This window comes from Oncorhynchus mykiss, chromosome 11 (genome assembly GCF_057628025.1).
Source record: "Oncorhynchus mykiss isolate SJ-2025 chromosome 11, ASM5762802v1, whole genome shotgun sequence".
Classification (NCBI taxonomy): Eukaryota; Metazoa; Chordata; class Actinopteri; order Salmoniformes; family Salmonidae; genus Oncorhynchus; species Oncorhynchus mykiss.
Genome location: NC_143032.1, coordinates 67,643,026 through 67,659,857, shown reverse-complemented (window position 1 = coordinate 67,659,857; position 16,832 = coordinate 67,643,026). Strand labels below are relative to the sequence as shown.

The following is a 16,832-nucleotide window of genomic DNA, read 5'->3' as shown; positions in this document are numbered from 1 at the left end:
AGCGGGAAGACTGAGGGACAAAGGGAGAAGCTGTGCTATCGTAAATACAGTATCTTATGCATTCTAAATTACTGCTCATTTGGAAAAGGAAAATGCAATAAATATTTACTCTGAGCTGCACTTCGGTAGGTTGGTGGTAGATGGAAGGCCGTGTTGCCAAACAGTCCTTTGAAGAATGTCTCTGGTGGTCAATTGGATACGTGGTAGTAACGTCGTTGTGTGGTAGACTGGATACTCTGTCTGTTCTTTCCTAGCCCGCGTTTGCAGCTACTGTGGCTAACTCAACGGCTAGGAGGTATCACTTCTGTAGTGAATAAGATTTCAAAGTTCATACCATTCGCAACCAAAGCTCACGCTGAGGTTGGCTTAGTTCTGTAGTTGACATGTTAGTCCTTTTAACGCAGAGGCTGCAGACCTCACATACTTGGAACAGGAGGTTATATCGTCATCAAGGCTTTATATAGGAAGTGGAGGAGGCCGTAGGAGGGCGTGTTTGAAAAGTTTTATAACCCATGTCCCTTCACAGGGGCGCCCCACTGATTGAGCAGAGCCCTAACCCAAATCTCTCATTTGGAAGCTAAAATTACATTTAATCGCTTCACCAATAATTGTATATTCAAACATTTAAATTGAACAACAATTCCATGTGAATCGAATAACTCTGATGTGTAGACTTTCCACTGTAGAGTTCATGTCATCTTATCATTGATGAGAATGTCTCAGATGACAACCGAACTGACATCATATTCATTAAGTAACACCGTATATGTTCAATTGGTCGGATTACCAGAATTTAGTTCATTTCACCCCACCTTCTGATGTTCCCAGAATCTCTGTTAACCAAGGGGTTTTCAAATGTCACATCAGTAGGGTAGAGAGAGGAAACAGGGGGGGAAGAGGTATTTATGACTGTCATAAACCTACCCCCCAGGCCAACGTCATGACACTGTGTTTGCCAGCAGCTCTTCACAATGCTTGAAGCACAGCGCTGTTTATGACTTCAAGCCTACCAACTCCCGAGATTAGGCTGGCAATACTATAGTGCCTATAAGAACTTCCAATAGTCAAAGGTATATGAAATACACATGGTATAGAGAAAAATAGTCCTATAATTCCTATAATAACTACAACCTAAAACTTCTTACCTGGGAATATTGAAGACTCATGTTAAAAGGAGCCACCAGCTTTCATATGTTCTCATGTTCTGAGCAAGGAACTTAAATGTTAGCTTTCTTACATAGCACATACTGCACTTTTACTTTCTTCTCCAACACTGTGCTTTTGCATTATTTAAACCAAATTGAACATGTTTCATTATTTATTTGAGACTAAATTGATTTCATTTATGTATTATAATAAGAGTTATTTCAGTCCTGTTGTAATTGTCATTAGCACACAAACACACACATACACAATAATTTTTGGTCCTCCAATAATCAGTATCGGCATTGAAAAATCATAATCGGTCGACCTCTATGGCCAATACACCACACTTCCTGGGGCCTTGTTGCTTAATCGTACCCTGGCAGTTATTGTTAAAAAAAATTAATAGGATGGGAGACCCATGGTATAGGCGGCAACCGCACAGAGACAACGCGTGTTTCAATAATCGTCAATAACAAATTGTTTTAACCTAAAGCATTTAATAAAGACATGTATATTATGGGGAATTGGAATGAGAGGGTTACTTACACAGTGTTGGGAAAGGATCACAGCAGTGATTAAATGAGGGTATGAGGCATGAGTTGAGGTGTTCAGAGACTTGACTTCAGTGCAGGACAGGGGTTGAGGTGTTCAGAGACTTGACTTCAGTGCAGGACAGGGGTTGAGGTGTTCATAGGCTTCAGTGCAGGACAGGCTCATCATGGATGGATGGATGGTGTTGGAGCAGAGCTCAACTCTTCCACTGAGGGCAGGACAGGATTTGACTGGGGAGACCAAAAACAATAACAAAATACACTACACAGACAAAATATCAAAACATGTGTTTGTCCAAGGAGTAAAATCATTGATGTAATGTGATTGTGATCAACTCTACATACAGTAATGAGAAAATGTACAGGTCTACTCACTAAATGGCTACTTTGTTAGATTCTTCAATGGTTGGAGAGGAAACATTCAATATGCCAGTGGTTGTGCGGGCAATATGAGACACGGCTTCAGTTAATGTCAAGAGAGTTGATAATGGTAGTGGAGTAGAGTGGTCATTACCTCTTTACATTTTTCTGAAATTCACTGAGTAGGATGGTCCTTCCCTTCCTCCTCTGAGAAGCCTCCACTGTTGTGTATGGTTTCCTAGAAACAAGGGTGTCTCAACTTATCCCACTCCCCCCTTATCACAATGTAAATCATTTAAACATTTGTAGGCCAATATTGAAACTCGGTAAAATGACCCATAATGCTCATTGACTGGACATCAAATTACCATGACAATTATGCATCACAATAGTCAAATGTACAGTATTTATGCAACATGCAGCAGTTCACTGTATCCATCAACTGCACTGCTGCTGCACACAGCATATGAGTAGCCCAAGCAGTCTGATTTTGCGTAACCGCATCCACTACAGCGTCAAGTTCCTTCTAATTGGCTTAAACAGAATGAGCCTATCCCCCAGAGCCATTGAAGACTCTCCTACATACATTATTGTACAGCCAGAGAGAGCCTCCTTCATGTGTATTAGTGATCAGTCAAATCACTACTAGTTAATGTCCTGTTCCTTGCATCCATCAACTATATTTAAAGAAAAAGCGAGCAGGTCACACCCGGTAACTGGCTAAATTATTTTACAAAGAAATCATGCTGTGACCAGGTGCTAGAATACTGAAAGACGAATCATCCTGTGACAAGACTATAGGCACTATTATTAGAATGTCATCACCACCTCCACAGTGTGAGAGTAGAGATCAATGTCAAGGACAAACTGGTTTCAAGCAGTGTTCGAAAGTTATTATTCTGTAGGTCAGGACAACTCCTGTGGCGGTAAGTGATGTGAGTAGCTGAGTCATAGCCTCTGGACTGATTCAATGCCGTTATTCACATACGTTTTTTACTGGTGTCAAGTTCAATGGTTCAGAAGTCTATACCTACCCATCTTCTGTAATTGTCATGCAAATATTTTTTTTATATTTCCCTTATTATCTGAGGTAATGGTGATAAGAAGTTATGGTTATGTCCCAAATGACACCCTTTCCCTTTAGGGGAAACTAGAACAAAACAAATATACCTTGATTTGTGGGATTTTCACTAAATGTAATCCATAGTGTTACGTCTGCCCTGCCACACCCTCTACTTCTCATACTGTGTCTCCCTAACCTGCCACCACTCCCCTAGTGCTCTCTCCCTCTCTGTGTGGGTGTATCTGATTGTGTGAGTGGAAACAGGTGTGCTGGAGTCAGAGCAGATCCCCACCAGCTGCAACCTGTTCCATAATCAAGACCTCTACAAATACTCAGTCCTGCCACTCCCATCCTGCCAGATTGTAGCCTCTGTTCAGTCAGTCTGCATTTCAAGCAGTTTTTTCCTGCATAGATCTCGTTATCCTGTGGTGCTCGTTTTCCCTAGCCTGACGCTGCATTTCTCTCCGCTACAGTTCCGTCCGCTCTGACTCTGGTCCCTGTGTCACCAGTCCCTCATCTCGTCAGTCTTGCTTCCCTGCCCTGGACCCCCCAATATACTGCTTCCTTGGATTCTGCTCCGGACCAGCTTCCCCTTCCCCTACTCCCCTTGCCCCAGTTCCTGGTTCCCTGCTACCCAACCGAGCTCCCCCTGGCCTGCACCCCATCTCCCCCTGCTTTACAATAAATACCTTGGTTACCTTATCCCTGCCTCCTCGTCTGAGTCTGCACTTGGGTTCACCTGCTCCACCCCGCTTAACACATAGAAGGGTGTTTTGGGGGAAGTGTTGTTGATATGACATTTGTATGTTAATAAAGCATAATTGAAATAATTAATTGAAGTTGAAACGTGAGATTTTGGCCTTAACCAGACTTCCTTTATGAATTGGTGTCATGAAGCTTTACCACTTGCTCTAATATAAGCAGTGTCTTCATGATCCAATATGTAACCATTAACAACAGAATGTGAAAATCGATTCAAAATGGTTGCCCTCTGCTGGCGATTCGAAGGACGTGCAATGACCAGTAAAAGGAGGGATGTGATTGATTACATTGCCTACCAATTTCTCTCAAAAAATGGGCCATAACTTTCAAACTAGCAGAGATCCCACTGGAACTTTGATATGCCCGTAGAGTGGATAGGTTCAACAATATATATATTTGACTAGCCAAATTAAAAACTGTATATATATTCATTTATTAATGTCTGAATATTTTATGCAAGAGCATTTTTATTTAATAAAAAAATACTCATCACAGAGCAAGAGGTAAAGCTTCATATATTACCAATTTTTGCTTTGTAGCTCCTACAGATGAATCATTACGGTCTTAAAGGAGGCCTGGGTAAGGCCAAAAAGTCAACTATTCAAACATATATTCATTATTTGTCAATGATGCTTTAAGATATAAATATCAAAATCAATGTCCTTTGAAAGCTTACAAAAAAGGTTGTCAAACTATTTTATAATTCAACTCAAATGTTTATCATTTTCCCATATGTTGTAGCATAGACCCTAGTTTACATTGTCTGATCTGTTTGTGTTGTGCCAGTCATCGGTTGAGACACAGCATTCTCTTGAATATAGGGTCATTTCAAATCAGAGAAACTGATTTGGTCTCCTTCCAACAAAGGTTCAGCTTAAACAGGCGTCATAAAGCGTTCATAATGCCTTCATAAAATGGAAAAGCTGTGTGACATAACCCATGTCAAATCAGACATAACCCACCATGTCAAAAATTACATGAACCTGTTCTTTATGAAGTGTGGCATAAAGGCATTATAAATCACATTAAAATGGAGGCTTCACAAAAAATGTATAACCTTGTCATGCATCTTGGTAGAGCATTGCAACACCAGGATAATGGTAAAGATTCCCAGGATCACTGACACATCAAAATGTAAGTCACTTTGGATAAATGGTTTATACAAGTATTACTCTAAACTCTTTCTAGGATGGCCCAAACAATGTTGGACCTGATCTCAACTTTCCCCCAAATGCTGTGCTGCAGAAGAATACACACTCTAAAAAAGTTGATAAGGCACTTTAAAATCCAATTCTGTTTTTTTACTACTCAGTTTTCTACGTTTTGTTTTTTCAGGTTTCGGATTTGCTCCATTTTATTTCAGGTTTCTCCAGAAAATATCAAGTTTGGATTTCCTAGGATTTTCTGTGTTCAGAATAATGCCTAAATCACACCAGGGGACCAATTTTGAGGTCTGGGAAAAATGAAGGAAACTTTTTTTTTTTGTGTAGTTCCCTTTAATTCAGTATGCATGCACCATCTGGTTAGCAGTGTTTCTGTAGTTCAGTAAACGCACATGTTATGGAGTTCGACAATCAAATGACCACTTCTGGTGCCAGTGGGCAGTGAAAAAAAATAGTAAGTTAAAATAATTTGAATTCCAATAAAAAAGGTTGTAGTAGTTGTATAAGTGTTAGATTACGTACAGTGCACTCAAAGTATTCAGACCTCTTGACTGTTCAACATTGTTACAGCCTTATTCTAACATTGATTAAATCGTTTTCCCCCCCTCAATCTACACACAATAGCCCATAAAGACAAAGCAAAAACGGGTTTTTAGAAACATTAATATATATAAACTCAGCAAAAAAAAAAAAATGTCCTCTCACTGTCAACTGCGTTTATTTTCAGCAAACTTAACATGTGTAAATATTTGTATGAACATAAGATTCAACAGACAAACTGAACAAGTTCCACAGATATGTGACGACCAGAAATTGAATAATGTGTCCCTGAACAAAGGGGGGGGGGGGGGGGGGGTCAAAATCAAGAGTAACAGTATCTTGTGTGGCCACCAGCTGCATTAAGTACAGCAGTGGATCTCCTCCTCATGGACTGCACCAGATTTGCCAGTTCTTGCTGTGAGATGTTACTCCACTCCACCAAGGCAAGTTCCCAGACATTTCTGGGGGGGAATGGCCCTAGCCCTCACCCTCCGATCCAACAGGTTCCGGACGTGCTCAACGGGATTGAGATCCGGGCTCTTCGCTGGCCATGGCAGAACACTGTCTTGCAGGAAATCACGCACAGAACGAGCAGTACGGCTGGTGGCATTGCGATACTGAAGAGTCATGTCAGCATGAGCCTGCAGGAAGGGTACCACATGAGGGAGGAGGAGGTCTTCCCTGTAACGCACAGCATTGAGATTGCCTGCAATGACAACAAGGTCAGTCCGGTGATGCTGTGACATCGCCCCAGACCATGACGGACCCTCCACCTCCAAAATCGCTCGCTCCAGAGTACAGGCCTCTGTGTAATGCTCATTCCTTCGACGATAAACGCAAAGCCGACCATCACCCCTGGTGAGACAAAACCGTGACTCTTCAGTGGAGAGCACTTTTTGCCAGTCCTGTTTGGTCTAGCGACAGTGGGTTTGTGCCCATAGGTAATGTTGTTGCCGGTTATGTCTGGTGAGGACCTGCCTTACAACAGGCCTACAAGCCCACGGGCCAGCCTCTCTAAGCCTATTGCGGACAGTCTGAGCACTGATGGAGGGATTGTGTGTTCCTGGTGTAAGTCGGGCAGTTGTTGTTGCCATCCTGTACCTGGAGGTGTGATGTTCGGATGTACCGATCCTGTGCAGGTATTGTTACACGTGATCTGCCTCTGCGAGGACGATCAGCTGTTCGTCCTGTCTCCCTGGAGCGCTGTCTTAGGCGTCTCACAGTACCGACATTGCAATTTATTGCCCTGGCCACATCTGCAGTCCTCATGCCTCCTTGCAGCATGCCTAATGCACGTTCACACAGATGGGCAGGGACCCTGGGCATCTTTCTTTTGGTGTTTTTCCAGAGTCAGTAGAAGGCCTCTTTATAGTGTCCTAAGTTTTCATAACTGACCTTAATTGCCTACCATCTGTAAGCTGTTAGTGTCTTAATGACAGTTCCACAGGTGCATGTTCATGAATTGCTCATGGTTCATTGAATAAGCATGGGAAACAGAGTCAAAACCGTTTACAATGAAGATCTGAAGTTATTTGGATTTTTACGAATTATCTTTGAAAGACCGGGTCCTGAAAAAGGGGCATTTCTTTTTTTTCTGAGTTTATACACTGCTCAAAAAAATAAAGGGAACACTTAAACAACAATGTAACTCCAAGTCAATCACACTTCTGTGAAATTAAAAACAGTCCACTTAGGAAGCAACACTGATTGACAATACATTTCACATGCTGTTGTGCAAATGGAAGACAACAGGTGGAAATTATAGGCAATTAGCAAGACATCCCCCAATGAAGGAGTGGTTCTGCAGGAGGTGACCTCAGACCACTTCTCAGTTCCTATGCTTCCTTGCTGATGTTTTGGTCACTTTGAATGCTGGAGGTGCTTTCACTCTAGTAGTAGCATGAGACGGAGTCTACAACCCACACAAGTGGCTCAGGTAGTACAGCTCATCCAGGATGGCACATCAATGTGAGCTGTGGCAAGAAGGTTTGCTGTGTCTGTCAACGTAGTGTCCAGAGCATGGAGGCGCTACCAGGAGACAGGCCACATCAGGAGACGTGGAGGAGGCCGTAGGAGGGCAACAACCCAGCAGCAGGACCGCTATCTCCACCGTTGTGCAAGGAGGAGCACTGCCAGAGCCCTACAAAATGACCTCCAGCAGGCCACAAATGTGCATGTGTCTGCTCAAACGGTCAGAAACAGACTGTATGAGGGCCCGACGTCCACAGGTGGGGGTTGTGCTTACAGCCCAACACCGTGCAGGACGTTTGGCATTTGCCAGAGAACACCAGGATTGGCAAATTCGCCACTGGCACCCTGTGCTCTTCACAGATGAAAGCAGGTTCACACTGAGCACGTGACAGACGTGACAGAGTCTGGAGACGCCGTGGAGAACGTTCTGCTGCCTGCAACATCCTCCAGCATGACCGGTTTGGCGGTGGGTCAGTCATGGTGTGGGGTGGCATTTCTTTGGGGGGGCCACATTTTTTTTATTTTCTTTGAGGAGTGTATGTTACATTTACATAAGTATTCAGCCCCTTTGCTATGAGACTCGAAATTGAGCTCAGGTGCATCCTGTTTCCATTGATCATCCTTGAGATGTTTCTACAACCAGGAGTCCACATGTTGTACATTCAATTGATTGGACATGATTTGGAAAGGCACACACCTGTCTAGAAGGTCCTACAGTTGACAGTGCATGTCATAACAAAAACCAAGCCATGAGCTCTGAGACAGGATTGTGTCGAGGCACAGATCTGTGGAAGGGTACAAAAAAACGTGTGCAGCATTGAAGGTCCCCAAGGACACCGTGGCCTCCATCATTCTTAAACGGACAATGTTTGGAACCACCAAGACTCTTGCTAGAGCTGGCTGCCTGGACAAACTGAGCAATGGGAGGAGAAGGGCCTTGGTCAGCGAGGTGATCAAGAAACCGATGGTCACTCTGACAGAGCTCCAGAGTTCCTCGGTGGAGATGGGAGAACCTTCCAGAAGGACAACCATCTCTGCAGCACTACCCAAAGCACACAGCCAATACAACACAGGAGAGGTTTTGGGAAAAGTCTCAATGTCCTTTAGTGGCCCAGCCAGAGCCCGGATTTGAACCCGAACTAACATCTATTGAGGCCTGAAAATAGCTGTGAAACGATACTCCCCATCCAACCTGACAGAGCTTGAGAGGATCTGCAGAGAATAATGGTATAAACTCCCAAATACAGGTGTGCCAAGCTTGTAGCATTATACCCCAAAAGCCTCAAGGCTGTAATCGCTGCCAAAGGTGTTTCAACAAAGTACTGAGTAAAGGGTCGGAATACTTACGTAAATGTGATATTTAATTTATTTATTTTGCAAAAATTGCTTCATCATTATGGGGTAAGTCTCATTTCAAACAAAGCATTACAGGACACTACATAATGTGTCAATATGTAGGTTAAAAGTTCTGCTGATTTATGAAAGTTCTCTCATGATCCAAAGGTTACTGTAGGGTGTGAAGTTCTTACATAGGTTGATGGAACTGCAAAGCTTGCGTTTGTGTATGTCAGAGCCGAGATGATTTGGAGTAGTCCTACCATACCTGAGACTACCGCACCAGGTAGTCCTCTTCTGTTTACAAGATGGAGACCAAACTTGATTACAACCTGTTACAATGGTGCCAACATTTTGTGGCTGATCTTTCAGCGGTAGAGAGGGTGAATGTGTCAAAGACCTGACTGGGCCCAGCACCCCACGGTATGGTTTGTTATATTGTTGTCAAAGACCTGACTGGGCCCAGCACCCCACGGTATGGCTTGCTATATTTTTTGTGTGCGTGTTTGTGAGGAACATTTAACTTTGTTTCACAACAAAGCCATTTTCAATTTCCTTATGTTGGTGGCTTTCATCAAGGTAATTGTTGCCTGGTGTCACATTAGTCACATTACTTCTCTTTAGAGCGTGTGTCATCCTGCAGCACAACATGTCACCCTTTATAATGCACATGTTTGTCATATTCAACATAGTGGATTGTCACATTTGACATTGGTGATTGTTACACAGTTATGTCACATTTGTGAACCCTTTTATTAATCACGACATACTGTTATAGATGCTTTATAACACATTTATGTAGTTCTTATGAAAGCATTATGAAGTCTTTATGAAGCCTTTATTAGCTGAACGTAATTTAAAGTGGGACCAGAGAATTCATAGAATGGACCTATCCCTTCAGACCACTGCAATTTAGATGGTAAACTTTTTTTTAAAAATTTTAAATAATAACATTACTAACCTTTATTTTAGCAGGGAGTCCCATTGAGACCAATGCCTCTTTTCCAAGGGAGCCCTGCATAAACAAAATTTAAGAAAAATGTAATACATTCAAACATACAACGTACACTGAGTGTACAAATATTAAGAACACCTGCTCCTTCCATGACCAGGTGAACCCAGGTGAAAGCTATGATCCCTTATTGAAGTCACTTGTTACATCCACTTCAAATCAGTGGAGACAGATTAAAGAAGGATTTTTAAGCCTCGAGACATGGATTGTGTATGTGTGCCATTGAGGGTGAATTGGCAAGACAAAATATTTAAATGCCTTTGAACATGGTAGCAGGTGCAAGGCGCGCCAGTTTGTATCAAGAACTGCAACGCTGCTGTTTTTTTTTCACTCCAGTTTCCCGTGTGTATCAAGAATGGTCCACCACCCAAAGGACATCCAGGCAACTTGACACAACTGTGAGAAGCAGTGTCTCAGCCAGCCTTGACCGGGAGACCCATGAGGTGGCACACAATTGGCCCAGCATTGTCCGGATTAGGGGTGGATTTAGATTTCCTTGTCCCATCACGCTTCAGTGACTCCTTGTGGCGGGCCAGGTACCTGCATGCAGACTTTGGTCGCCAGCTGGACGGTGTTTCCTCTGACATAATTGGTGCAGCTGGCTTCTGGGTTACACCCTGACTACACCGCTCTCATCGCGTGCATAATAAATGTAGAAATCTATATTATTCAATTATTGCACCCACTGCGCGTGCGTGCCAATGAGCGTCTGCGTTGCCAAGGACTAAAATAGAAGTTTGTGCTATTTGTGAAGCAGATCGCACAGAAAGTCCTTTCTCTCCAATCTCCTCATTGGTTTATAGAAGCAGGTACCCCACGTGCCATCTCCTCATTGGTTACGTGGGTGACAAAGACAAACGTGGTCAGTGGCGGCAATGCACCTAATTTCTGAAAGTTGCCAATCGCAATATAAAGTCCTGAGAAGAAAAGGCCTGGAAGGAGGAGAGATGACTATAAACGATTCGGTTGACCGTTTTATGTGTGGATTAATTGGCGGAGTAAAGGAACTTGTGCATTTCAGGTAAAATAACAACTCAATGTTTATATCCCAGGACAAATTAGCTAGTAACAGCAAGCTAGCTAAATAGGACAAATTAGCTAGCTTGCTAAATTGCCATAAATGTTTCATGCATTTTGACCTGTCCCCAAATTAATGTAATTGGTTCAGAGTTTTTAAAAATATTTTAACCTGCGTGCAGTGATCGCGTTTGGTGTGGGGGTACAAAATAAATGTATGCACGATGGCGCACACGCGCAGCCGTTTTGGGTTCCGTGTAAAGCAAGCAGTGCGGCTTAGCAGGGTAGTGTTTCGGAGGAGGGATGGCTCTCAACCTTTGCCTCTCCCGAGTCCGGAGGAGAGTTGCAGAGATTGGACAAAACTGTAACTACCAATTGGATATCACAATATTGGAGAGAAAAAGGGAGGGGGTACAACAACAATAAAGCTCTGCAGATCATTCCATACAAAGAGTGAGAGTGGCTCCCCCTTTGAAGAGGGGGATGACCGCGGCAGCTTTCCAATCTTTAGGGATCTCAGACGATACGAAAGTGGTTTGAACAGGCTAGCAATAGGGTTTCAACAATTGTCGTGGATAATTTTATAAAGAGAGGGTCCAGATTGTCTAGCCCAGCTGATTTGTAGGGGTCCAGATTTTGCAGCTCTTTCAGAACATCAGCTATCTGGATTTGGGTGAAGGAGAAATGGGGGAGGCTTGGGCAAGTTGCTATGGGGGGGGTGCAGAGCTTTTGACCGGAGTAGGGGTAGCCAGGTGGAAAGCATGGCCAGCTGTAGAAAAATGCTTATTGAAATGATTGATTATCGTAGATTTATCAGTGGTGACAGTGTTTCCTAGCCTCCGTGCAGTGGGCAGTTTGGAGGAGGTGCTCGTATTCTTCATGGACTTTCAGGTGTCCCAGAACTTTTTGGAGTTAAAGCTACAGGATGCGAATTTCTGCTTGTAAAAGCTATCCTTTGCTTTCCTGACTGCCTGTGTATATTGGTTCCTAACTTCCCTGAAAAGTTGCATATTGCGGGGGCTATTCGATGCTAATGCAATACGCCAGAGGATGTTTTTGTGCTGGTCAAGGGAAGTCAAGTCTGGAGTGAACCAAGGGCTATATCTGTTCTTAGTTCTAAATGAATGGGGCATGCCTATTTAAGATGGTGAGGAAAGCACTTTTAAAGAATAACCAGGCATTCTCTACTGACGGAATGAGGCCAGGTCGATTAGAAAGGCATGCTCACTGAAGTGTTTTAGGGAGCGTTTGACAATGATGAGGGGTGGTCGTCTGACCGTGGACCAATTATGGACGCAGGCAATGAGGCAGTGATCGTTGAGATCCTGGTTGAAGACAGCAGAGGTTTATTTAGAGGGCAGATTGGTCAGAATGATATCTTGAGGGTGCCCATGTTTACGGATTTAGGGTTGTACCTGGTAGGTTCCTTGATTATTTGTGTGAGATTGAGGGCATCGTTCTTAGATTGTAGGATGGCCGGGGTGTTAAGCATATCCCAGTTTAGGTCACCTAACAGTACAAACTCTGAAGATAAATGGGGGGCAATTAATTCACATATGGTGTCCAGGGCAGAGCTGGGGGCTGAGGGGTGTCTATAACAAGAACTGTTTGTCGGGAGCTTCATGAAATGGGTTTCAATGCCCTAGGAGTCGCACCCAAGGCTAAAATCACCATGTGCAATGCCAAAATAGGTCAACTTTGAAATCACCGCACTAAACTTTGAAATCAGTCAAATCGAGAAGGAAAATATTTACACAAGAAGCAACCTAATATCACACAGTCAACTCTAGTCATTTTGTAAATTCACCATTCTGCGATTCTCACTTTTAAATATTGCACAGTTTTCAACACAATGCTCTTTATGTCATCCAAAAGTCAACCAAAATATAAAATCAAAAACAAGCAAGTATAATTGCGTATAGTATAATTTTGGAAAGCGGTATACACATTCCCACCAAAAAGATAAATACACTCACTACATGACCAAAAGTATGTGGACACCTGCTCGTCAAACAACTCATTCCAATATCATGGGCATTACTATGGAGTTGGTCCCCCATTGCTGCTATAACTGCCTCCACTCTTCTGGGAAGGCTTTCCACTAGATGTTGGAACATTGCTGCAGGGACTTACTTCCATTCAGCCACAAAATCATTAGTGAGGTCGGGCACTGATGTTGGGCGATTAAGCCTGGTTCGCAGTCGGGGTTCCAAATTATCCCAAAGATGTTCGATGGGGTTGAGGTCAGGGCTTTGTGGAGGCCAGTCAATTTCTTCCACACCAATCTCAACAAACCATTTCTGTATGGACCTCGCTTTGTGCACGGGGGCATTACCATGCTGAAACAGAAGAGGACCTCCCCCAAACTGTTGCAACATAGTCGTAAGCACAAAGTAATCTAGAATGTAATTGTATGCTGTAGCATTAAGATTTCCCTTCACTGGAACTAAGGGGCCTAATCCAAACCAAAAACAGCCCCAGACCATTATTCCTCTTTTGGCAAACTTTACACTTGGCACTGCTTTGGGGCAGGTAACGTTCTCCTGACATCCGCAAAACCCAGATTTGTCCGTTGGACTGCCAGATGGTCAAGCATGATTCATCACTCCAGAGAACGCGTTTCTACTACTCCAGAGTCCAATGGCGGCAAGCTTTAAACCACTCCAGCAGACGCTTGGCATTGCACATGGTGATTTTAGGCTTGGGTGCGGCTGCTCGGCCATAGAAACCCATTTCACAAAGCTCCCGACAAACAGTTATTGTGCTGACGTTGCTTCCAGAGGCAGTTTGGAACTCGGTAGTGAGTGTAGCAACTGAGGACAGAACAATTTTACGCACCTGTCGGTCCCGTTCTGTGTGCTTGTGTGGCCTACCACTTCGCAACTGAGCCGTTGTTGCTCCTAGACATTTCCACTTCACAATAACAGCACTTACAGTTGACCAGGGCAGCTCTAGTAGGGCAGAAATTTGACAAACTGACTTGTTGGAAAGGTGGCATCCTATGACGGTGCCACGTTGAAAGTCACAGAGCTCTTCAGTACTACTACTACTGTACCAATGTTTGTCTATTGAGATTGCATGGCTGTATGCTCGATTTTGAACACGCGTCAGCAACGGGCATGGCTGAAATCGCCAAATCCACTCATTTGAAGTGGTGTCAAAATGTGTGGATTTGTCAATATCAGAACTTTTCAAAATGCACATAACGGTTCTTCGTTGCAAGGGTTCACCTTCCTCCAAAGGACCCTTCTATGGATTCCGTTTTGTGAAAATCTCTAAAATCATGGTATTTTTTGTTCTAGTTTCATGAGGAATCACCCATGATGCCTGGAGCAACACACACTTATGCCAATATCATCTGCTATCAAGGACAGTGAAGAGTATTTTAAGTTTGACTCCTCAGTCCTCACTGGACTAGCAGAGTTATAAAATGATTTTTTTCATGTAGTTGTCAAGTGTACATTTTTGCAGATACCTACCCATGTACTGAACTTTTAAGAAATGTGCTTTGTTATTTCTGACTATGGGGATAAAGGCTCATTTGTAGCGGCACAGTTGAGGTAGACAATTCTCTCTGACACATCACCTCTGTACTCATCACCTCACTAAAGGAGTCAAAGCTGTGTCTCTCATTTCAGTCCATCTTCACCTCAAATACAAGATAGAAGACGGGATTTCCACTCAACAGCAGCACTACACAGTAAGGCTACTTGAGACTGAAACCATGCATCCTTGGCCAGTTCACACCACTCTTGGCTAAATGTCACCCAGTGAATTGTTACACATACTCTCATTTCTAGCACACACTGAAGCAATTACTCATATCTTTATAGCATATACTGTATTTGGTACAAAGTATCACACATTCAACGATATTGTAACTATTTTTTAAGATCACTAAGCACGTTTCCATGCAGTTTTTATGCGAGTTAAGTCATATCATATACACAAAAATTAATGACAGCTGTGATGGAAACAGGAAGTATAAATGTCAACTGATCATTTGTTCTTCACATGGTGGGATCTTTTTGGGTCGGTAAAAGGAATTATGCGGGGGAAAAATAAATCGGTGGAAACTCCATTATGCGGAAATAGAGATACAATAAATATCATATAGAAGTAAATTTGGAGTCACGAGATTATATATCGTGTGTGGTCATCCCACAACGATTTGGGAAAACATGCAGTTTATTAGGCTACAGTTGAAATAAATGAAATTATCAGGCTGGTGAAAGTGCGCGGTAACGAGTTCGATGGCGCTTTCCCAAAAAAATATCGAGGGTTTTATTCTGGTGACATGATGATCGGTGCTTGAATGCCATTTGACGAAAACAAATATTCTCGCTCTTATCCATAATAATAAAATCCTTGACAACCCGCCCAGTGTCTGTGAGCGGTTGGCTAGAGCGCAGGTGCCAAGACCAGAGTAGGCACATTTGCTATTTAACGCAACAGTTTTCGTGACAAAACTATCCATAGAGTTGAAAATGCGATGGAAACACATTGAACTTTAAGTTGTAATGTACTGAATAAAAATCTAAGCGAAAAAGTACTCTGTGTGCATTACCTCATTAGCTGATTTTTATCCGCAACAAGTCCATTTGGTGGAAACATAACACTGGGTTGGAAAAGGCTCATATTTTCTTTATGCGGATTCTAGAATATTCATATGAAAATCTGTCTCCATTTGAATGGAAACCCAGTTACTGGTTTAAAAATACTCTTTTAAAAAAAATCTCTCCCCCTCGCTCCAAAGTGTAACTGATTTGAAAAAATATGGGAATTTCAAATGAGGGGAAGGCAAATAGCCTAATCTTTAATACCCTAAAAAATGAATATTTTCTACGGTCATGTAGATGGAAAATATTGGATAGTAAATATTTATTCTGGCTGGCATAGCACACCGACCTAACATAAACCAATGTTTGTGCAAATGCCTCGTATGCAAGTAAAAGTAATTCAATATCTGTGAACTTACCTTTTTATTGATCGTTTCGTCCCAAAAATATATTTATATGAAAATGTATTGCTTCAGGTCAACCTTTTTTTCTGATTGAGAGCAATGCTACTTTAAATTTACAGGTTAAACAAAATATACTCGTTTTGTTCTAAAAACCCACGAAGCACAGCTGCTAGCATGCGTCTAGAATCTTGCGGATAAAAATATATACTTTACAAAAGGTAATGCAATATTAGGCTACTTCTGAGAACATACATGCGATTCATTGACAGTTATTGACCCATGCAGCAATAACGCCCAAACATTTGAGAAAAAGCCTACCTTCTTGAGCGAGCGCTTCACTCCAATTACTTTGACAGAAGTTGAAAATAGTTATAAGCTATGCAAATGTTGATGAATAAACACGCCACGAGTGGTTGTCGCAGAATAGCCTAGACGTTTTCCCAATTAAACCAAATCGAGTTGCAGGAATTGATTATTCATTGCTGATCAAATTTAGCAAACTCAACGCGACATGCGGCTTGGCGAGGTAATTCCATATTTCTCATCTTAATGCCTCGCCTCTCAAGTCCAACTGAGCTACTGAGTTTAGGGAGCTGTGTCAATCACACAAAGTCCATGGGAGCAAGTACCCACCTAACAAGCATACATGCCTAGCATAGCCTACTGTGCACGTCCCTTCACCATACACACTCCCTCCACCCGGCACGCACGTGCACACGCACGCACTAAACCTCTCCCCTTGAGAACTGAGGTGGTTTTCTGACACTCTGAATTCAGTAAGCCCTACAATAGCTATTTTTTCAATCCTGTGTCAAATTGTTGAAGTTCTAACTTGCCAATTAAACTCATTCCCACAAGGGGCTGAAGGCACATAAGCCCACACCATGTGGTGAATTCAATTCTCAGCTGGAATGGTGAACAAGGCTGATTCATTAATTGCTAATTCAAG

At 42.7% G+C, this 16,832-nt stretch overlaps 1 protein-coding gene across 3 annotated transcripts in view; it reads right to left on the bottom strand.

The window, feature by feature from the left end:
- LOC110536247 (neuropeptide FF receptor 1) overlaps nucleotides 1-16,583 on the bottom strand; it is a 72,737-nt gene extending 56,154 nt beyond the window's left edge. The window contains exons 1-4 of one of the 3 annotated variants that reach the window (XR_002475390.3): nucleotides 16,202-16,583; nucleotides 9,853-9,906; nucleotides 2,212-2,295; nucleotides 1,693-1,928 (exon numbers count right to left, since the gene is read on the bottom strand). The gene's annotated coding sequence lies outside the window, so the exon portion shown is untranslated. The remainder of the gene's footprint in view (nucleotides 1-1,692; nucleotides 1,929-2,211; nucleotides 2,296-9,852; nucleotides 9,907-16,201) is intronic. The other 2 variants (XR_005034719.2, XM_036936147.2) reach the window with 2 other exon arrangements.
- Nucleotides 16,584-16,832: the final 249 nt, after the last annotated feature.